The sequence below is a fragment of the Leopardus geoffroyi genome, chromosome C2, assembly GCF_018350155.1.
Source record: "Leopardus geoffroyi isolate Oge1 chromosome C2, O.geoffroyi_Oge1_pat1.0, whole genome shotgun sequence".
Classification (NCBI taxonomy): domain Eukaryota; kingdom Metazoa; phylum Chordata; class Mammalia; order Carnivora; family Felidae; genus Leopardus; species Leopardus geoffroyi.
Genome location: NC_059333.1, coordinates 41,746,106 through 41,769,429, shown reverse-complemented (window position 1 = coordinate 41,769,429; position 23,324 = coordinate 41,746,106). Strand labels below are relative to the sequence as shown.

The 23,324-nt window shown below is 34.8% G+C and overlaps 1 protein-coding gene and 1 pseudogene across 3 annotated transcripts in view; one reads left to right on the top strand and one right to left on the bottom strand.

Annotated features, from left to right (window-relative positions):
- Positions 1 to 23,324, bottom strand: part of EPHA3 (EPH receptor A3) — a 357,381-nt gene that overhangs the window by 197,706 nt on the left and 136,351 nt on the right. The gene's annotated exons all lie outside the window — the stretch shown is intronic.
- LOC123576348 lies at positions 12,821 to 12,973 on the top strand (annotated as a pseudogene).

Here is a 23,324-nt window from a genome sequence, read left to right as displayed (position 1 = left end):
TAGCTTCCCCATGAAAAATCTGAACTTTTGGAATTTTAACCCTAGAAAAGTAAAATTTTACTATGCACATTATTCAAAAATATATCCAACTTCACTGTATCCTTCAGAAAAATAATCTTATTTTGGATTTTTAAAAACAGTATCCTAGGTTGCTATTTCTAAGGGCTCTCCTTATTGTTGTTTGTTTCTTTTCTTAACTTGTGTCTTGCAGGAGATACAAAAGGTGATAGAGTGACTTTGGAAAATGCTCCTTCCTCAGTATTATTGGGTTTCATGGTCCCTGGCCAATAAAAATCAAACAGATTTTTCTTGTCTCAGTGCTGAAGCAGAGAATATAATAATGTCAATATGGAGATAATATGTGGTGAGAAAAATCTATATTTTGTGTACACAAAAGTTACAACTTTGTAAGAGGGAGGGCATTAATCTTTTCATATTAATTTTCCTTCTTATTTTTTTTAAAGCATTATTGCCGCAACTTGAGAAATATTTGGTGAAGGAGCATAGTTTTTTGTTTGCTTGTTTTTTTCTTAAATCTAAGCACATTTTTTTTTATCAGAAAGAAATGGGAGACGAACAATGACATACAAGGGAAATTTTGTAGGGAATAATGTTTGAAAGTTGACATTGAATTTATTCAGAAAGTTATAACCGTGAGGCACAGACAAAATCTGATAAAGTACAAATCCATAAGTATAACTTTTATTAACTTCCACTAAAAGGAAAGACATTAAAAAGAGGGGCACACATTTAAAATGGTTATGGTAGACTGAATTCATACTCGAGCTACAAAATTCAACACACTATCGTGTCTCTTATAGAAATAAGACAGTAATGAAGGTCAGGTTCACTGTACATCAGGAGAAGCTGTCCACATGGCTAACACTGTTAGTCATAAAGAACAGGTGGACCAACAGCTGGCCAAAGACAGACAGGCACAAACGAGAAGGCAGTGGACAGGAGTCCTGTCAAAAGGGCGGTGGAAAAGGATTCCAGAGTCTAAGGTCAAAGGCAAACCAATAACTCCATCTTCTCCAAGTCAAATAATGACTAGCAAGGATAATGATTAATAATAGTACTAACAGCAACAATAATAATGACAATATGAGATCTCACATAATAACTGTTTACTGTTGAATACTATGAAGAATGATTTAATATATAATATTAATGGATCCTTATATAATATTTAATTCCAGTCCCATGGATAATAAAACTGAGTTGCAATCGGCACTCACAGAAGATATGCTGGCTGTTTGAGGTCTTCTCTATACACACTTTTAGTGCTCCTGACACCCTCGTCAAAGAGGTACCATTATTATCACTCACAATCTAAAACTGCCTCAACTCAGGCACTGAGAAACCAGTGATGTGAAGTCCCATAGCTCATAACTCAGAATCTTGTCATTCAAAGCCAGGCAGTTTATCTCTAGAATCTATGTTCTAAACCAGTGGTTCTCAGACTACAGCACGCATCATATTCACCTGTTTAACACATATTGCTGGGCCCTATACACAGTTTCTAATTCAGATGGTCTTTAAAAAAATTTTTTAATGTTTGTTTATTTTTGAGAGACAGAGAGAGACAGAGTGTGAGTGGGGGAGGGGCAGAGAGAGAGAGAGAAAGATACAGACTCTGAAGAGGCTCCAGGCTCTGAGCTGTCAGCACAGAGCCCGACGCGGGGCTCGAACTCACAAGCCATGAGATCATAACCCGAGCCGAAGTTGGATGCTCAACCGACTGAGCCACCCAGGCGCCCCTCTAATTCAGTTGGTCTTGAGTGGGACCAGAGAATTTACATTTCTTTCTTTTTTAATTTTTTAAAAAATTTTATTTGAAGTATACTTGACCTGCAGTATCATATTTACACTTATACTCCCCAGTGGTGCTGATGCTGCTGGTCTGGGGTCCACATTTTTAGAACTACTTCTCTAAACTCCTTCTTGGATGTGGGAAGGTCATTTAAATTCTCTGTACCTCATTCTCTGTAAAATATATAAAATAAATCTTCGTCATAGGATTGTTGTGAATATTAAATAGTTATCACATTAAACTGCATCTCGCATACAATAAACGCTAAATACATAAAAAAGACATTACTGGACAGTAGTGTTACAAAATAATATTTGAATTAGATTGTGATGTTTTAAAGAGTCGGACACTAGAAACAGTCATGCCATGAAACTATCATTTTTCAATTCTAAGTAATATAGGTTTATCCTGCGTCCCTGTATACAAGATACAAAAAACCTTGCTTTGACCTCAAGTTTTTCTTTTTTTCCCCTAACTTGTAAATAAGAAAAATTATATCATTTACCACAACACAGGAAGGTTGAAAAGAATAACTTGTAAAATTATTTTATAGCACTTTGTGAAAATAATGGAGTATATAAAAGCTAATAATAAATTTCACCTTCCTCAAAGAACACTGTAAATTTTCAATCTCAGCTGATTTACTGCTATAGCTAAAGTGCTAAAGTTATAGACGAAAATTTTTTTCTTGAAAAGTCAGCACAGTTAGGCCTTCTCTTTTAATGTGTCATCAATATAATTTATAATTGTCTAATTGTCTGCTATCTTGAAAATACATTCAATTTCCTCACTTTCAAGCATATTGATTATGTAATAAAATTTGGCGGCTTAAAAATAATAAAAAAAAAACAGAGACATGCCAGACCACACATGTTAAAAAATCAAATTTGGAGATTTTAGAAAGTCGAAATATCCCTTTAAAGTTTTGAGAATGCAGTGAACTTGGAGATGGGTGATCCTTTCTTATTATTTCTTCCTAAGCAGTGAAGATTAGCCACATGAACAGACATATCTTTCAGCAGCAACAGCATTAGGAAACATGTGTTTTCAGAAAGAAGAAAGTTAATCTAATGGGGGCAGTTTGAAATTGGTGTGGCCTCATAGACTAGGTGTCAGAAGTTGTGAATTTTAATCCCTCTTGAGAGGGTGTTTGAACACCACCCCATGTTACTGACTTGTGTGGCCTCGGGCAAGTGACTTGTTTCTTTTGGCATTTAAGTGCATCCTCAGGAAAAATGGACAAGGTTACATTAGCCAACCACAAATAATTAACTTCATAATTTTTCTGAACTACATCAGCAAGCACATCCTAGCTATTAGGAACTTCATGTATCCTTTCCATTATCATAAACATTTGGCAGAAACTTCGTTGGAGGCCAATGTGAAATGAGACCAGTAACAGAGAGAGCTTCCAACCAGTTAAAATTACTAACAAAATACACTTGTAGCCTAATGGAATCACACTGTTTTAAAATAAAATCCTATCAGTTTGTCTGTTGTTCTTTTCTCAAACTTAAACTCAGGATCATCTCAGAAACTGTTAGCATTGTAGCCATTATAGTATAAAATTTTAAGTCTGTGCTTGGTTCCCATTTACTCTCAGCTTTTAATTATTATTATTTATTTTGAAGTTTTCAAAAACATTAATTAAAATGTAAGTCAAAGCTCAAGTAGAAATCAAACAATGATTGATTCTGTGTTGTGTGAACATACCAGGACAGCCTTCATGAACTTATTTTTAAAAACTTAATTGACTGAAAAGCAGTATCTCCTTATGAAGTCTTTTCTTTTAATATACCTTCCTCCAACATGAAGGACTTTTAATGCTTCATTTAGAAACATCCTTTCTTTGCTCGTCTGCTTCCTGGCTAGCAGGGAGAACAGCAGGGCTGTGACTTGCATGTGTCAGTCAGTGGTGCCCAAGCCTTTCCTTTGAAATGAGAACAGGATTCCAGACTGAATAAATCAACTTTCTCCCTCTCTGCCCGAGAGAGTAACATCTGAATTAGCCACAGTGTAAAATAACCAAGGATAATTAATTATATGCTTTGAGTCAACCCTCATTCACTTCCAATTCAAGTACACAGACATCTTCTTTTAATGGAGTTACAAAGAAAATTACAATGATGCTCATCGTCTTAAATTGCTTGAAGGTTTTGCCATTATCTACTATAACTTTTACAAAAATAACATTTCGTAAAATAAGCTAACTTCATGCACTGCCCTGTTTAGTTACTACTCACCTTCTGCTCTGTGTGTTACTCCATTTTATTCCTACTTATGTCTTAGAAAGAATCTGATTTCTCTTCATCCTGTTTGCTTATACACTGCAAATATCCTTACATTCTCTGACAAAAAACAAACCCAGGCAGAAGATGAGAAGAAATGGTAGGAGACATTACAGAGTTTCATTTTTTTAATGAAATGCTGTTTTGAAGCATTTTAAACGGTTTAAAATGCCTTCCAAAGGTCTTAGCCCTTACAAGGCTACATAAGTAAACCTCTCTTTCTGAAGAAAAATGTGTTAGAACATATTAAAGCAAGTTTTGAAAATATTATTTATATTTGGTAAATATATATTTGAAATATTATTTCATATTTGGTAAATGACCAAATTTTTTCATTGTTAAATTTTCTTCTAGTCTACTCCTGTTTTTGAGTTTATTTTTAATGATGTACCTTCTAATAAAACCAATTTCTTTTACAATTATAACAGTGATAGAACAATAATTATAGCGATCAGGAGAGAACACATAAAATATAAAGAAATCTAAAGTGTAAGAAAACATAAAGAGAACATTTGAGTCACTCATAATGACTGAATATGTTAATTGCTTAAGAAAAGTTATATCCTCATGAGTGGAAGAAAATTAAGAGAATTTTATAAATATTTACATGTAAAAATTGAGAGTCTTTTATCAAAATCTATAAAAGTAATTGAAGTTCATTGATTTATACGTTGTGCTACAATTGAATTTAAATCCTCAACTGAGTATCAGCACACCTAAAACGAAACAAAAATCTTTAAAATTGTGCTAATATGGAGATATATCCAGACTATACTAGATGCGAACTAAGCTGGCTTCAACAAAGCAACATTTTCCAATGAACATTAGGGTTATATGATGCAGCAATTAGGAGTAGCTCCAAGGAGCCAGTTGACCCGGGTTCAAATCCCATCTGTTTCACTTAGTAACTGTGACCTAGGACCAGTGATTTAAACTCTAGGTTTAGTCGACTCTTCTGTAAAGTGGTATTACTAATAAAGTCGATTTCATAGTTTTTTGGATATTAAACGAGTCCGCACTTTTTTTTTTAAGCAGAGCCTTTTTTTTTTTAATTTTTTTTTTAACGTTTATTTATTTTTTTGAGACAGAGAGAGACAGAGCATGAACGGGGGAGGGGCAGAGAGAGAGGGAGACACAGAATCGGAAGCAGGCTCCAGGCTCCGAGCCATCAGCCCAGAGCCCGAAGCGGGGCTCGAACTCACGGACCATGAGATCGTGACCTGAGCTGAAGTCGGATGCTTAACTGACTGAGCCACCCAGGCGCCCCTAAATGAGTCCACACTTTATATTGTTTTCAGTGTTGTTAAATGACCTTAGAGTGCCTTTCTTTGTAGCACTGTGCCCGTCTGGAGGATGTACCTTTAATACATTGGGATTAAAGGTATCCAGGAGATGGGGCCGAGGGCGAACCTAGGAATTTAAGTGTGTTTAGGTATCTTCTGCCAGTGTTCATCATATTAGAAAATTCTGAATCAAACCATAAAAGACTCTTAAATACAGAGAACAAACTGAGGGTTGATAGGGGTGGGGTGGGGGTGACGAGGTGGGCTAAATGGATGACGGGTACTGGGGAGGGCACTTGTTGAGGTGAGTGCTGTGTGTCATATGTAAGAAATGAATCACTGGGTTCCACTCCTGAAGCTAAGACTACACTGTATGTTAACTAACTTGGGAAAAAATGATAATAATAATAATAATAATAATAATAATAATAATAATAATATAAAGAAGATGTGACACAGAGAGAAATATTACTCAGCCACTAAAAAGAATGAGCTCTTGCCAACTGCCACAACATGGATGACCTAGAGAGTATTATGCTGAGTGAAGTAAGTCAGCCATAGAAGACGAATACCATATGATTCACTTATATGTAGAATCTAAAAACAAAACAAACAAGCAAACAAAAACATGAGAAACAGAATCATACAGAGAACAAACTGGTGGTTGCCAGAGCAGTGGAAGACGACCAAAATAGGTGAAAGGGATTAAGAGGTACAAACTTCCAGCTATGAAATAAATAATTCACAGGGATGAAAAGCATAGCATAGGGAATATAGTAATACTGTAATAATGTTTTCTGGTGACATCTGAGGACTATACTTACTGTGGTGAGCACAGAGTAATGTATGGAATTACTGAATCACTGTGTTATACACCTGAAACTAATATAATATTGTATGTCAACTATACTTCAATAAAATAATAAATGGGAAGAAATAATAAAACTTATGCCACAGGGAAAAAAAGAAACAACAAAATTCCTGAGTCACAACAAGTTCCCAAACTTCCATCTCAAATCCTGAATCCTGAGGTAGACACAAGAAACAAAACTGCCTGGTATATATCCTGGTACATATCCTTACAGTAATTTCTTCCTGCTACCACATTCATCTCAGGTAGAAGAACTCTAACATAGAGAAGAAGGGTGCAAAAAACAGGTTACCCAGTTGTCCAATGACTCCTCAGTCTTAGGACCTGACTTTTAGAGTGTGGTAGGTCTCATAACGTCTACATGACCAAAGCAGCAAATATTACTTAATTCCTGACCTCTGCAGTTGTTTCTACTATACTTTCCCCTAAATAGTAATTTCAGCAAATGAAGGGATATATCAAGAAACCAGATGCTATTTCTTGAAAAGCAAGGGCACCATTTTACCTAACTGACCCTAAATGAGAACAGGAATTAATTACATAATAAAAGCCATATCACAGTTTACTTGATACATTACCCAAAATGTATTTTATGAGATAATGATTCATCAAGGATGCTTACAAAAATTACTAAAATAAAAGTCTTCAGAGGGGTATTTTCTTCAGAAAATAAAATATCTTTTCTGTAGAACACTCAGAGTTTTTACCTGAGTAACATTGATGTGCTTAATGAAAGTGAACGTGTGAGGGAGAATACTGAATGCAGTATTTCCCAAAAGTATTTGGCCTGGGATTCCCCATTTTTTTCCAACTGTAACTCTGAAGGATTAATGTTCTCTATGATACCAGTTTTGGGAAATTTAGCCTTAGATAAAAAGTTACTTAAAAACAAAGAGAATTTTGTTGCACTTTTTCATTTATGACAATTATAATTTTGGAGATGCACCTACACTAAGAATATTATAATATTAACAAAAATTAAGATAAAGCAAAGAATAGTCTCCTTATTAATGCTGAAAAAAATTTAAAATTTAATCAATTTCTAAAAGATATTTTAATAATTTAGAATTCCTCAGTTCCATCCAAATCTTGAAATTATCAAAAGCCTAAGAGTTGGTTTCCATTCAATCAGTATTCTTAATGACTCTTTGGAATTTTAACATGGAATGAGGCATTTTGTTCATGACATTATCTTAACTCCCAAGGTGGGAAAGTCATGTTGTCTTCTTTGAAGATAGAATTCCAATTCTGCTTTTTTTTTTTTTAACATTTTATTTATTTTTGAGAGAGACAGAGCGTGAGCAGGGGAGGGCTAGACAGAGAGGGAGACACCGAATCTGAAGCAGGCTCCAGGCTCTGAGCTGTCAGCACAGAGCCCGACGCGGGGCTTGAACCCACAAACCAAGAGATCATGACCTGAGCTGAAGTTGGACGCTTAACCGATGGAGCAGCCCAGGCGCCCCCCAATTCTGCTTTTATTCATTAATTCAGTAAGTATTTCTTGAGATCTTAGTATGCCACACATGGATATATGCATTAGGGATCTAACAGCAAAAAGACTTATATTGGTTTTGCTCTCATCATTTTTATCCGACTTGGAGACACAAACATTAATAAATTTTTTCAGAAATCACTTAATTGTAATAAGTACTGGTAAGCAAAGGTGCATGTGATGATGAATTTTATGTGTCAACTTGAATGGACCAAGGGATGTCAGACATTTGGTTAAACATCGTTTCTGGGGGTGTTTGTGGGGGGTATTTCCAGAAGAGATAAATGAACCTTTGGATTGGGGGACTAAGTAAGGCAGAGAGCCCTCCCCAGTGTGGGTGGGCATCATCCAACCCACTGAGGGCCCCATAAGAGCCAAATGAATTCCCTCTATCTTCCTGGCTGCTTGAACTGAGAGATGGATCTTTTCTTGTTCTTGGACTAGATCTTACACAACTGGCTCACCTGGTTTTCAGGCCTCTGGACACAGACTGGAATTTATCCCACCAGCTTTCCTGGGTCTCCAGTTTATAAATGACAGATTGTGGGACTTCTTGGCTCAAGTCATGATCTCACAGTCCGTGAGTTCGAGCCCCATGTCGAGCTCTGTGCTGACAGCTCGGAGCCTGGAGCCTGCTTCAGATTCTGTGTCTCCCTCTCTCTGACCCTCCCCCGTTCATGCTCTGTCTCTCTCTGTCTCAAAAATAAATAAACATTAAAATAAATAAATAAATAAATAAATAAATAAATAAATAAATAAAAACAGGCATAAACTAGAAGAATATTTAAGCAATGAATATGTCTCTTATTGGTTTTGCTTCTCCAGAGAACCCTCACTAATACAATGCAGATAAGTGTTAATATGGACATTTATAAGAAAGAGGTCTCATCTACTTAAGAAATTTGAGTAATAAGTAAACCACGACTAAAAGATAAGTAGGATTTCATTGAGAAAGGGATAGGGTTGATGTGGAATTGGTGAGGAAGGGAACATAAAACAGGGCTGACATCTGTGGGCATAGAGAATGGTATATCAAGCCACAAAGGTGTCTTTTCAGGACTTGAAACATAATGGAATTTTCTCTGCTGGGATTCAAACTTGCTTGGGACAGATGACCCCTTTATTCCTTCCACCTTCTCCCTATGAGAATGAGAATGTCTATTCTATGCCAGTCCCACCATTGTATTTTGGAAACAGATGACTTATTTTTTAGTTTCACAGGTACACAGATGAAGAAGATTTTGCTTCTAGATACATCATATCCAGAATCTCACTCATACTTGGTTTAAATGATGAAATGTTAAATTTCTGGAGTCTACGATATTTAAATGAGGTTTCAACTTAGAGCGGATGCTAGAATGAACTAAGATTTTTGAGAACACTGGAATGGGGTGAATGTATTTTGCATGTGGGATGGATGTAAATTTGGGGGCCACAGGAAAGACTATTGAGTCCCCCCAAATTAATAGCATCCCCCTTCCATTAGTATTAATACATACTGGAACTTCAGAATGTAACCTTCTTTGGAAATAGGGTCTAGGCAGATGTAATTATTTAAGACGAGGGATTGTCTTAATATTGGATAAGGTGGGCCCAATCTAATGAGTGATGTCCTTACAACCTGCCTATGAGAAGAAACACTCACAGGGAAGAAGGCCAGGTGAAGACCAAGGCAGAAATTGGCAGTGACACAGCTATAAGCTAAGGAATGCGAAAAATTGCAAGCAAATGCCTGAAGCTAGGAAGAGGCAATTAAAGAGTCTTCCCTAGAATTTTCAGAGGGAGCAGGGCCCTGCCAATACATTGATTTCACACTGCTAGTCTCAAGAACTGGTGAGAGAATATTTTCTGTTGTTTTAAGTTGCCCAATTTGTAGTTACAGCAGCTCTAGGAATTAATTCAGCTTCTCACCAGGTAAATACCCAGAGATATTTTTGTTTGTATCAGTCACTATACATACTGATCACAGAGGTCTGCGAAGAGTCAGACTTGATCTTCCTAGTTAGGTAGGTTAGGTAGATATAAATATGACAGTTTCTTCTGAGGCTAGTTATAACACTACTTGAGTTCTTTCCAGTGGAAAACTAAAATTGTAACTTTGTAACACCGCATATTTTATGTTTTACCTCTGGATAAAGGTATTCAATAAGGTAAACAAATAATATCAATAGTTATATTAAGGACAATATTATATCTATTATACTATAGCTAAAATAATGCTATCTATAATATTAAATATTATAGACAATGTTATAATAAATGTGTGTCTATGTATATGTCAGTGTCTGTATGTTTGAAAGTTAGAGGTCATACAACTCTCTAAATAACAACTTAAAAATATAAAATGACTGAAAATGATTTTCAAGGAACAATGTAAATATAATATACCAGAGTTATGAATAAATCAATACCTTATGCCTGTAGGTTAAATAATTATTTCCTGGGTATATAAATTTACTCAAATAGCATGTGTAAATTAATTTTGTCAAACATCCATTTATTTAAAAAAATATTTATTTTGATCATTATCATATACAAATCCTGGGCTACGCGCATGCAGGTTAGTGGGAAAGAAATGATCCACACAATTTAAAACTACATATAAAATAATAATTCTATGTAGGCAGTGGTCATGCAGCAGAACAAATAGCTGTATTTTCAATCCAGTGGTCAGGACACAGCTCTCTGTGCAGATTACTTTTAACTGAATGCTGAAGTATTAAAAGGAGCAGCACATACAAAAAAAACAAAGCAAGAGGCAGCATTATGATGGAAAACACTGCACGTGTAAACATAGCCTAAGCGATGAATTACATTTCTAAACACATCAAGGGGAAAGAAGATGCAAATGCTAAAATAATAAAATCAATTAATTCTAAAATGATGAAATGTAAAGCCATCATTAGCAGAGTTTCACACAGGAGTGTCCTTATAGCCTTTGGAAGACTGAGTCTGAAAACAAACACCATAACTGGCTTCATGTGCTAGCTCATCATCCACTAGCAAACCTTACTGGAAATTAAATGGCATGTTGAGAAGAGCACACTCAACCAGCAAGCCGATGTCATTTGTTGGAGTAAAACTCCACAGAAAGAAATGTGTAAAGAATGGATGACAGCAGGACACGTAAGCAGCTGCTATGTACTGAGCAACAGAAGGACGGCCTCAAAGATTTCAGTGGAATTGCTGTGGAGGCCCATAGAGTCCTAACAGGGAACAATGGGAAACAGCAGCCCTTCCTAAATCAGTCTGGTGTGGAAGTCAGTACAGAGGGAGATTTTGACTGCGTGCAAAACAAAAGGGCAAAGAAAAAAGTAATATTATATTCTGTCAATAGTGCCTGCAGCAGCAATCTGAAAGATGTTATTTCCTTGTTTCTTGGAGCTTTAAGTCAATCTTATACATACAAAGTGATCAGAAACAGTATTTTCTAAGTCCACATAGAAAACAGAATTTTATTAATTCCAGTACAGAACTTCCTCAATTTATGATTGAGTTACATCCCAATTAGCCCATTATCAGTTGAAAATATCATATAAGTAAATGCATTTAATACACCTAAACTACGAACCATCGTAGTACCATGCCTCAAACATGCCCAGAACACTTACACTAGCCTCTAACTGGGCAAGAATTATCTAACACAAAGCCTACTTTATAATGAAGTGTTGAACATTTTATACAATTCATTGAATACTGTACTGAAAATGAAAAGCACAGTGGTTGTATGGGCACAGAATTCCTGTCAGTGTATCAGAGGTTCACCCTCGTGAACCAGTTAACCGAGAGCTGGCTTTACTGCTACCACTGTCCAGCATCATGAAAGAGTATCGTACTATATCGCTACCCCAGAAACAGATAAAAATTCAAACTGTGAAGTACAGTTTCTACTAAATGTATATCAGTGTAACCATCATGAAGCCAAAGAATTGTAAGTTGAATCATCGTAAGTCAGGGACCTTCTGCACCTGAAATCCAAGATTTGCTTAAATATCTATTATGTCCCAAGAATTTTTCTAGCTACTTGGCATCATTGATAAAACAAACAAATATATCTGTTTCAACTTTCATTCTAGTCAGACAGACAGACAATAAACCTAATGGTTAAAATTATTACATTGACATAAAGTGATAATTACCCTGGAAAAAATAAGTGGAATAAAGGGGATTAGGAAGTTCTTTGCAGCAGTTGCATATAGTAGTATTAAAGGCCACTATACTTGATATTTATTCAACATTTGGAGGTTAGCCAAGGTAGTATGTGAAGCAACTGCTAGGGCAAAGGCCAGGGACGGACAGGCCTACAAGCAACAAAAAGGTGGCCATGGCAGCAGAATAGTCGGTGACCTTGAGAAGAGGAAAGGAGAAAGGTGAAAGTGGCAACTGGTACCAGTTATGGATATTTTCAGACTTCCTCCCATAGGATAGATTGATTTGATCTGGATATCCCTACTATTTTACCAATGAATTTCTATAAAAGTAGAAAAATAGTAGAACAACAAAATCATGGGTCAACATTTGCTATTAGATTTTTGTTTGGGTGTTCAGGAAGACTCTGGGCTTGAATGTCATGCATTGACAGGAAGCTCTAGCTCACATTGAATATATCTAAGAATATACTTAGAGGATTAGATCATGAGTTTTATTTATGGTAGTGATGGATAAAGTTTTTCTGTAAAGAGTCAGATAGTAAATATCTTAGGCTTTATTAGCCACATTGTAGTATGAAAGCAGCCATGAAAAATATGAAAATAAATTGATGGGTCTCTGTGCTTCAATGAAATTGTATTTGTAAAAACAGGTGGCAGCCAGAATTGAGCCTGCTGACCATAGTTTGCCATGCCGTAACGTAAGCAAAGTCTCAATAAAACAGAACAATTAAGGGCAGACATCTCACTTTTGTGGCTCTAGTATATAAAAGACAAGGGTGAAGCAAGAATATCAAAATGTCAAATGTTAAAAAAAAACTATTGTTGATAATGAAATCTATAATCATATATGTGATGATATGCTACCATATATTTCTTTCTTAATATAAAGTATACCCAAACCTAATTTAAAAGGCATAGGCTAAGCTTTGCACAGTGGCAGTATCGTAGCCAATGAGGTTTATCCAAGGCGCGATTATTGCTAATTAAAAGGCATAGGCTATATATAAGAATTTCCTAATATCTGAATATTTCATAAAAGTTCTTTTAGATAAACATTTGCTATGTAATGGAATTCTTTGTTAAATTTATGATCTAGACATTCTTTTATAGCTTAATTGTTTGAATCATTTGAATCACAGAAAGCATTTCTTCCCCATAATAATGACATTAGAAGATTATAAGGCAAGTTCACGATTATGCTTCTCTAATTATGTATTTGAACTACTAAACAACTCTACTGGGTTTGAAGAACTGGTTTAAGTAAATTTCTCTGGGAAAATGTCTTGTAAATATAAATTATAAAAATAAAATAGTGACAACTCTCCCCTTTGCTATCATCATCTTTGTACCCCATGTCGTATTAATAGTTCAGGCAATAAAACAATCCAGTTCAACTCAAGTTATTGACTGAAGTTTAAAAACATGCTTTCCCTTGGGGTGCCTGGGTAGCTCAGTCAGTTAAGCATCTGACTCTTGATTTCAGGTCAGGTCATGATCTCACAGGTGGGACTGAGCCCCACATTGAGCTCTGAGCTGATAGCATGGAGCCTGCTTGGGATTCCCTCCCTCCCTCTCTCTCTGTCCCTGCCCCCCCCCTCAAAATAAATAAACTTAAAAAAATGCTTTCCCTACAGTAAAACCTCAATTTTAGTGCAGAATTGAGATCTCTTATCAGTTCTGCTGGGTTTTGAAACCTCCAGCTCTACTGGCCGTTAACAAGTAAGGGACATTATAAAACGGATATTCACATTTTGAAAGATGGTCTAAGAATATTAAATGCTGACAATACATTAGTCTTTCAAAAAGTTTTGCTTTACTTAAACAGAGTTGATGCTATTTAAACAGGAAATTTTAAACTGAGCAAAAAATTTCAGGATTCACTATACATACAATTGTAAATAAATTTATCAATTATATAGCCTCTCTTATTATTTAGAGTGAATGTAGCAAGGAAATAATATTAACCACAAAACTAAATATATAAAATTATTCTCTGTTTGATCAGTGCGGAGAACAGTGATTTAGCAAATATTATCTGCTGACACTGACTTTCTAATAAGCAAAACAAATTCCAAGGTATGTTTCCAAAACTTTTGAGTAAGAGCTTAAAGGACTTCACACTGTTATTAAGTCCAGGGTCTAAATGTGAATTAAAGAGATTACTTTTGTGTGGAGAGACATGAATTCAAAAGATTAAAAGAAAAGTTGAAAATATTGTTTGTCATTTTCTAGTGTCATTCTCCATCAAATTGTAAGGATCAACTTTCAAAGCAAATGGCTATAATTCATATTATTTATAAGCACTCTAATTAAGAAGGTTGAGCATTCTTTTGTTTTATGGGATATTTCCCCCACTCAAATTTCTAGTATATTTAGAATATGGAAAAGAAACAGGTATTTCAACTCTACAGTGTAAGACCATGAGTTGCCCATATCATGTGCTTTTGCTACTGCAAAAAGAAAAAGAAAAAAAAAAAAAAGAAAGAAAGAAGCTCATCCTATTTTTGTCTACTTCAAATAAACTCACTACAAACTATAATTTCAAATCTGATTTTCTTGAAAATTTTATAAGTTACTTTATTTGAATTTATTGATCAACATACAAGGTTTTGTAAGAATTAGAATTTTGGAGAAGTTAGTAGTCTTTTAGCTATGAAATACCATCAAGCAAACAGAAGGAAAACAAATAGAATTATACCTTTTAAAAATAATTTTCCAAAAGAAACATATTTAGCAATAGCAACTGAATTATTGTCAAATCTTATTTTCTTAGTATTGAGTATATTTTTACCACAAACTTCCCTATTAATTGACTAAATTTGGTGTTTAAGCCAAATTCATGAAATGAAGTTGGTGTCTTAGAGTATTTAGACACCTACACAACTCCCTAAATTGCTCCTATTTATCTAAAATAATAACTTAAAGTTTACATTTTTGCAAGAAATTGACAATTGATATCCAACTTCCTTTGTGAGTATAGCTTTCTAATAAACACATGCATACACTTCACAGTTTAAGCTATAATTCTTATCTACATAGAAACTAAGAGAAGAGAGGAGCGTTCTAACAATTAAAGGCTGCCCTAAGCCAGGCATACTTTTGAGAACTTTTATTTTAAAAGAAAGTGTAAATTTGAGTTGGGGAGAAGGGCATGGCATGGGTGTGAATTGTATGTAGCTTTCAATTTTGTAAATCCTTTCTTTTCAAAGAAAACCTCCAGAGTCTCTCAAATATTAAGTGTATTATATCTGTCTCAGTCATGTACTTGAGGGATTTAATCCCTAAAGTGAGGTATAGTTAGTCAGTGGAAAAAAGAAAAAAGGAATAAAACACTATAGCATATAATTTACAGTTATTAACAGGGAAAACTTTGCTTTTTTTTTTTTTAATGTAAACCTATAACTCCTGCTGGGATCAGAAGTATCATTTGCAGGACTCTTTTAACCAGTGTTTCATCTCTCCACTTGTCAATGCATAAATCTTTTTCTATTGCTTGGGATAACTAAATGACATCTGGCAATGGGGAATGACTAAGTTGGGGGTGGGGAGAAGTCAACTAAGTTTAAATGTCTTCTGTAAACTATTTTGATGTTTTATACTATCACCTTAAGTTAATAGATAGATAGATAGATAGATAGATTTATGTATATGGATATATATGGATATTTATATATATGGATATATATATCCATAAGTATATCCTACAAACTACATTGTACCTGCTATTGACATCTATTAAGGTAAAAGCATGGTAAACTTGGGGCGCCTGGGTGGCGCAGTCGGTTAAGCGTCCGACTTCAGCCAGGTCACGATCTCGCGGTCCGTGAGTTCGAGCCCCGCGTCGGGCTCTGGGCTGATGGCTCAGAGCCTGGAGCCTGTTTCCGATTCTGTGTCTCCCTCTCTCTCTGCCCCTCCCCCGTTCATGCTCTGTCTCTCTCTGTCCCAAAAATAAATAATAAAACGTTGAAAAAAAAAAAAAGTTAAAAAAAAAAAAAAAAAAAAAAAAAAGCATGGTAAACTTGAACAATATTTGTAAAATATGAGTAGCCCAAAAGTTCAATGTTACCTAGTTATGAGGGACTATGAAAAAATATCCATTTGTTTTTAATACTGAAGGAGCAGCTGGCAAACATGATGTGAATTTTTTTTAATCAAATATATTTTGCATCTCTATTCCACTTGAGGTTTTCTTTTTTAACACAAATAACCAAAAATATAAAATGTTCTCTCTTGCTCTGGAATTTAGTCTAGCATATATATGTTTAAATATGGTCCAAACCAGTCCTGGAATTCAACATTTCTAAAAGAATTCAATGAAACATTAATTATCATTGTTCTTGGCAAGAATATGTGGAAATTTGGAAATGGTGTACTGTATGAGAAATATATGGGATTGCATTTACTCTGCAAATATTTCATATTTCTTTTTAAAAGAACTGTTCCTCTAGCTATGGCATATTTTTGCTCTATACTTTATTATTCCTGAATAGAAGATCTATAGAAACTAAGACTCAAAGTATAAATCTCTGATTTTCTTTCCTTTAGGCTGCCTATGCCATAATTATTTTTATACATATCCATATACTCCATTTCAGAAGACAAAACAAAACGCTATCATTAATAATGAACATAGGTAATATATTTAAATGGAGATAACCTAAGATATTTGGAATGACACAATGTCCCAATATATTTTTCTATTAAACAGAAAAAATGGCTGCAATGTTAATCAATTTGAATTTTTTTCATCCACATACAACAATATGATGGAATAAAGCAAGGCGTGTCAATGGACTAATTTACTCTGTATAAGACAAATTGACAAAAAGGTAAATTGTTATTAAAATAAAAATGGTATTTGAGTATTATTGTGAATTATATTTGATTGTTTAATATATTTATCTTTATAATTACGGGAGAGTTGAAAGAGCATGGGCTCAGTAATCAGATTGATTTGTGTTTAAATCAGAGTTGTACCCTTTGCTGATTATATTACCTTGGAGAAATTATTTAATGTCTCTGAATTATGGTTCTAACTCTATTAATTAGATTTATATCACCTACCTTCAGGGCTGAGATATTATGAAAAACATATCTAACACATAATCTACCTTCATAAATTTCAGTCACCTTTCTCATATATCATTTTTAATATTTATATATGATAAACTAATTTGGCCTAGAATTGTTACTGTGATTGAAACATTTATCACTTTCTATAGGTTATTATATTAGTCTCCCTCTTTGAAAAAATAATCATAATCTATTTGGAAAGTAAAAAAAAAATGCTGAAAAGAAGTGTATTCCTACACGTTCTGATTCAAGGGTTTGTTTTTACCTTTTCTTGTTTTTCCTGTTTGTGAAAAATAAAAACAAACAAACAAAAAACCCCCAATAGTTTGACAAGACTATGCAAGGGAAATTCAGTATGCCCCAGCAATTTGACAGTCAAGTTTATTTTTAAAACTAAGAAAGTTGATTGATTTATCCCAAACCAAAGTTATGGATATTGAACTTCTGAAGACCTTGAAGTTTTCAAGAGCAAAATCATTATACATGACTATTTATATCTAACTGCTTAGAGCTAAGGCTGAGCTTTTTGTTTCATTGTCCCAAACAACTAATTCTACATCCAATGTTTCTCATAATTCCATGAAAGATTGTTGCTAATATTTGCTAACTGCAGCCTCATGAGAAGGGCTGTCGAGCTTACTTGGAGGAACATGAGTCATCCTTGTTGTCAAATTTGCAGTCTCATAGAAAGATATCACTAAGCATTCACTGGGAAAATCTTTACCATTATATTCAGTTGAGGCTTCACATAGAAGTGGTAATAGAGACAAACACTGCGGGGGAAAAATGTAGTATTTTTATACCCATAAGTCATCCTAAGAAAGAGGGTAACAGAAAAAAAAGCCTGAGAAACAGGCAATGATGAGATGGTTTTGCACCTTTTAAGCAAATTCTGATGTAGTTAGTACATCCAGCTTGTTGAACTCACAGGAACCTCCAGCTTCGTTTAAGTATTAGGTCAGTACTGGGCCACCTGGGTGGCTCAGTCAGTTAAGCATCTGACTCTTAATTTCGGGTCAGGTCATGATCTCACTGTTCCTGAGATCAAGTCCTGCGTTGGGCTATGAACTGACAGCAGCGGGTCTGCTTGAGATTCTCTCTCTCCTTCTCTCTCTCTGCCCCTTCCCTGCTTGCTCGCACTCTCTCTCAAAATAAATAAATAAACTTTTAAAAAAAAGTATTAGGTCAATTAGGTCAGTACAGGATATTTGTAGCAGCAACACGAACAGAAGGTAACTGAGACTAGAGTTTTGAATACCTGCTTGAGGAATTTGGTATTCTCTGAAAAACTCTGAGGACTTAAGGAAGCAGACTAGAAGAACATATTAGGGAAATTAATTTTGTAGTTCTTCATAGGGTAAGGGTGGGTAGACATGAGGCACAAAAACAAAACAGAATAAAACAACCAAGACCAATCAAAACCAAACAAAAACCAAAACAACAATTAGTAATACCTTGGTAATACACGTGAGAATTACTGGAGCCCTAAAACAGTGTGGAAAATATGCAGATTGACCAATAAATACAAAGGGTAGAATCAACAGAGCAAATGTGAGGGTGGTTAAGTCAGGAAAGTTTCTATGGTTCTAGGCAAGGAAGAAAGGAGCATTTGTTAATGGAGAATAGTAGCTCAGGGGAGCTGATTTTGTAGGGAAGATGCTGGCTTCAGTTTTGGATAATAGTAATCAACTTTCTTAGTTTTGAAATGAAATTGACTGTATTCAGAAATATAATACTAGAAATATGGAGCTTCAACTAAAAGACATTAAAAACTGGAAATTGTTGGTAATATTGGACAGTTAAGAATGGACTATAATGAACAATGTTGATTGCAATACCAGAACTCATCCTCATCTTTTCTAAAACAATCTTAAGTACCCATAATCCATCCTCCACCCCCACCCCCCCACCCCCACCTTGTGAACACAGCCTTTAGAGGAAGCTGACTGCACCACAGTTTCAGGGATGGAGGAGTGATTGTTTCAGGATGGTCAATGGCTAAGCAATGAGCACCTGACTTGATTCTACTCAGTAAGATATGATATAACGTCTGCTGAGAGAAGTCTGGAAAAGAAAAAAATATATATATCCCCTCTTTTAAGAGAAAACCTAGGAATAAAATCTCTTTTCTGGATATAATGCCTGGAATTGCCACAACCAAATTACTACCAGCCCCCAGTGATGATACTGCAGGGATTATGGCAGACCAAAGAAAGACGCCGAGTTCATTACGATATTTTTGATTTCTAATAACAATGCATCCTGAAACACATCCTACCTCTGCACTTCCTACCAAGTAAAGTTAGATACATTTTCCTGATTTGTTTCTGCTGGTTCAACCAGGGGTATCTATTATTGTACCGAAATGCAATTCCCACTACTGAAGATACTTTAAAGATTTTCCATGTCAAAGGGCCAAAGGGAAATAAAAATGGGAAAAAATAGTGACAATGGAAGTTCATGTTTTAAATTAGGAAAAACAGTCATGTAGATCCTTATTGTGGAGATTAGAATAGGACCAAGGGTGATAAATAATAGAACTGTAGAAAGACAGACTTTCTAGAATGAGTCTGGTGAACAACAGAGCATTTGCTTCAGAGAGATCAGGGAAGATGAGGATTGAGAATGAAGGTCATTAATTTGGAGCCTGGAAATTTCATGTTGTGAACTCCACGAACATCATTTCCACACAGTACCCACACACACAAAACCGGGGCAAGGATTTTATGATGAAAAAGTACAGACAATATATGTTGCAATTAATTCAGGAAATGATTAGATTTCCTTATTAGTTTAGATTAAGGAAAGGAAATAAATAGGGTAAAACTTGAGAAGATATATTGAGGAAGTATTTTTGTTTCTGTTTTGTTTTAATTAGGAAGGCATAGGTGTGTTCAAGTAAAAAGGCGTGATTTAAAGCCGGGCACCATAAACAATTGGCACCTGACATAAAAGAACTGAAAATTACTTCAAGCATCTGTGTTCCCCAAGGCTCCTTACATTAGCACAGTCTTTACTTTCAGTCTCTGTGGGCAACCTCATCCACTCTCTTGGTTTTTAGCTGTACCTGTTATTGATGAATTTCACAAATCATGTCTTTAGCAATGACACTTAGACTCAAATTTCAAGTTGGCTTAATAGTTATACCTGGATGTCCCACAATGCCTCTGAGTACAAACTACCCCAAACTGAACTCATTACTTTTTTCACAGCCCTGTGTTTTCCCCACATGTCTTATTTCCTATCAGAAAATTGGGTCACCTCGATTTCTCTCTCCCTTAGGTAACCTATTTCCATGAATTTCATATCCTATGTACTTTTGGGGTCTGTTACTTTCTTCAGCTTTACAAAACTGGTCCAGGAAGAGGCCATCACTACTTCTTGAACTATAATAGCCTCTACGTTTATATCTCAAACTCCATTGCCAAGATCTATCTATGTCAATTGTTTGTTTTAAGACATTCAAAACTAAACCTTCACACACATACCAAAGAGCACCTCCCTAGACACACATTGACAAAAAGTTTCTAGGATGATATGTTAGATACTATATTACCTGTCTCCTATCTGATCTCAGATAATTCAGATAATACTTTCCATCTCTGCCGGCACCCTTGTGTTTCAGCAATACCAAAATGTTTGCCACCTTGCTTACATCTGACTTATCTCTTACCCTCAGAACTTTGTCATGATATTTTGTCTGATTTCAGATTCATTTACCCATTTCACCTTTACTGTGTCTAATTATCTCCTAATAATTCTTCAAATTCCACCTTAAATTTATTTGCTCTTTAAAGTTATCTTCTATCCCCACAGGTTGGGGTGAGTCTGTAGAAATTTTAGAGGAGGATGTCTGTTAATCTCTATAGCCTTGAAAAAATTTTCTTGACTTGACTTCTTCCTATTGTTTATCTCCTAAACAGGGAGCAGTTTGGGCAAAATAACCGAACTTGGTTACATTTGCAATTATCCTCAGTATCTAGAAAAGTACTGGTGCAGATGTTCAACAGATACTATTGAATGACGCTGAATATTTTTATTATACACATATATAAAGAGTCATGTAGATCCATATTGTGGAGATCAGAAAAGGACCAAGGGTAATAAATCACAGAGCTGTAGAAAGGCAGACTTTCTAGAATGAGTCTGGTGAATAATTGAGCACTTGCTTCAGAGAGATCAGGAAAGATGAGAATTGAGAAAGAAGGTCATTAATTTGGAGCCTGGAAGTTTCATGTTGTGAAATCTAAGAACATCATTTCCACACGATACCACAAACAAAAAAATGGGGCAAGGATTTTATGAAAAAGTACAGACTATACATATATATATATATATATATATATATATATATACACACACACATATACATACGCAAATATAACAAATATATAATATTTGTTGACTTGGTATATATTTGGTAGTGTGTGTGTGTGTGTGTGTGTGTGTGTGTATGTGTATACACAAAACTAACATTACTTTCTGATGATTTCAAAGGTAATAAGGGGCAAAATGAATAAATCATTAAAACGTTAGCAGTGAATTTTGAAAAAGCCCAGAATGCTTCTTACTACAACTCATATTTAGCTTTCTTAGATGCTATTCACATTTCTGTCATAGAAAAGTGATTGAAAGTATGTCCACTGTGTCATAGAAAGTGCAGGATGGCAACTGTCATGCCGTATATTCACACATAAAATAATTGAGCTGCCATAGCCCATGGAAATGATGGCAACTTTATTGTGTCCCTTGCAAGCTCTTTGATGCAACCTAGCAGGAGAGTCAAAGAATTCAGCCAGCAGGGGGCCCGATCTATTCAATAGAGGATCATGGTATAGACAGCTATGTCCTATATCACATTAAAGCAATGTGGGAGCCATCAAAATGCTCCATCTTCTAAAAAAAAAAAAAAAAAAAAAAAAGTTTCATTAGAAAATATAAAATTTCAACTTCATACCTTATTTTTTTTCTAAACAATAAAACATAATTACTTCATAATAGGAGCTGAGATGTAAAAGTTTATTTTATAGTTTGCTGAGAGGACTTCTTTAAGCTTTTGAGTATCTAAAACACTATTTATCTCATTATAAAATAAAATATAAACTTCAAAAGTTTGCATTGAAAGTTTTCACTGGGGCTTTTAGCTCAGTTTGATGTTTCTCAGCCATGTTAAAATATTCAGAATAACGTGGTCTAAAACACAGAAGATGACTTAAGTGTAACAACCCACATCATGTGTGAACATTATGTCAGTGTCTTAGAGGGTGTCCATTTAAAGAGTCAGTATTTCTATAGTTTAAATTGAGCATTCCAGTCACCCAATATGAGAGAAAAGTAGAGAGGGGCTGGGATTCTAGCCTACTCTTTCAGTAAAAGCCCTTTTCCAGTATCCAACTGTGGGTCTAATTTATTCTCCTGAGATTCCCCATTCTAGTATTTCTAAATGATCTTGCATATTGCAGGGTTTTAGGTAACCTTATTATGCTCTTACTTTTACATCATAGGCAAGGAATTAGAAAAGCTGTCCTTGTACAATTTGACCCACTTCCCTAAAGACTTTTTAACCTTAAGCAAAATCCATTTAACCAGCCAAAGCTAGTACTCTGCTAACAGTAGCTGCCAGCTGGACAGCCAGTTCCAAGATGTACGCAGGCATCCACATTGACTCCAGCCGATCCTGAGACATCAGATTTAATTCACACTTCAGCAAAGGTGTTATAGATTAGTCTTGTCCATTGCGGTAGGATTTTTCACAATTGTGAGAGTCAGCTAGATTTTTATATTTGTTCTATCTCACCAGAACAATCAACATAAAGAACCTTACATTTTTTCTTTCCCATTTCATTTCACTATTTTTCAAGATAAAAATAACCTTTTGACAATGTATAAACATTATTCTTTAATATTTATAATAGCAAGCACTTTATTTACAAGATACATAAAGCCCTTTTATAAGTTTTTATTATATAATGGATATGAAAATAGCACAATGCTGTTTTTAAGATTATTAACTATGAAATTCTTTAAAATATAAACAAAACACTGATATATATAATGCTTTTCTACTGTGTTTCCTTCAAATACTGTTCAGTTAATTATATGCCTAGATACTCTAGAATGCATTAATATAACAGTTTTGAATTTATCTCCTAAGATAAGGACATAAAGGATGTATGAATTTTTAATGTAACTTCAAGCTAAAAAAAAAAAAAAAAGACCAAACGTGTACTAATTATTACCAAGTTTGGCATTATCTCTGCTATTTATCTTTAAAAAACAATGAAATGAAGGTAAATTAAGACCATTACAGACACTGCTTTTCTGGTTTGGTTATTATTTTTTTTAATGTTTCT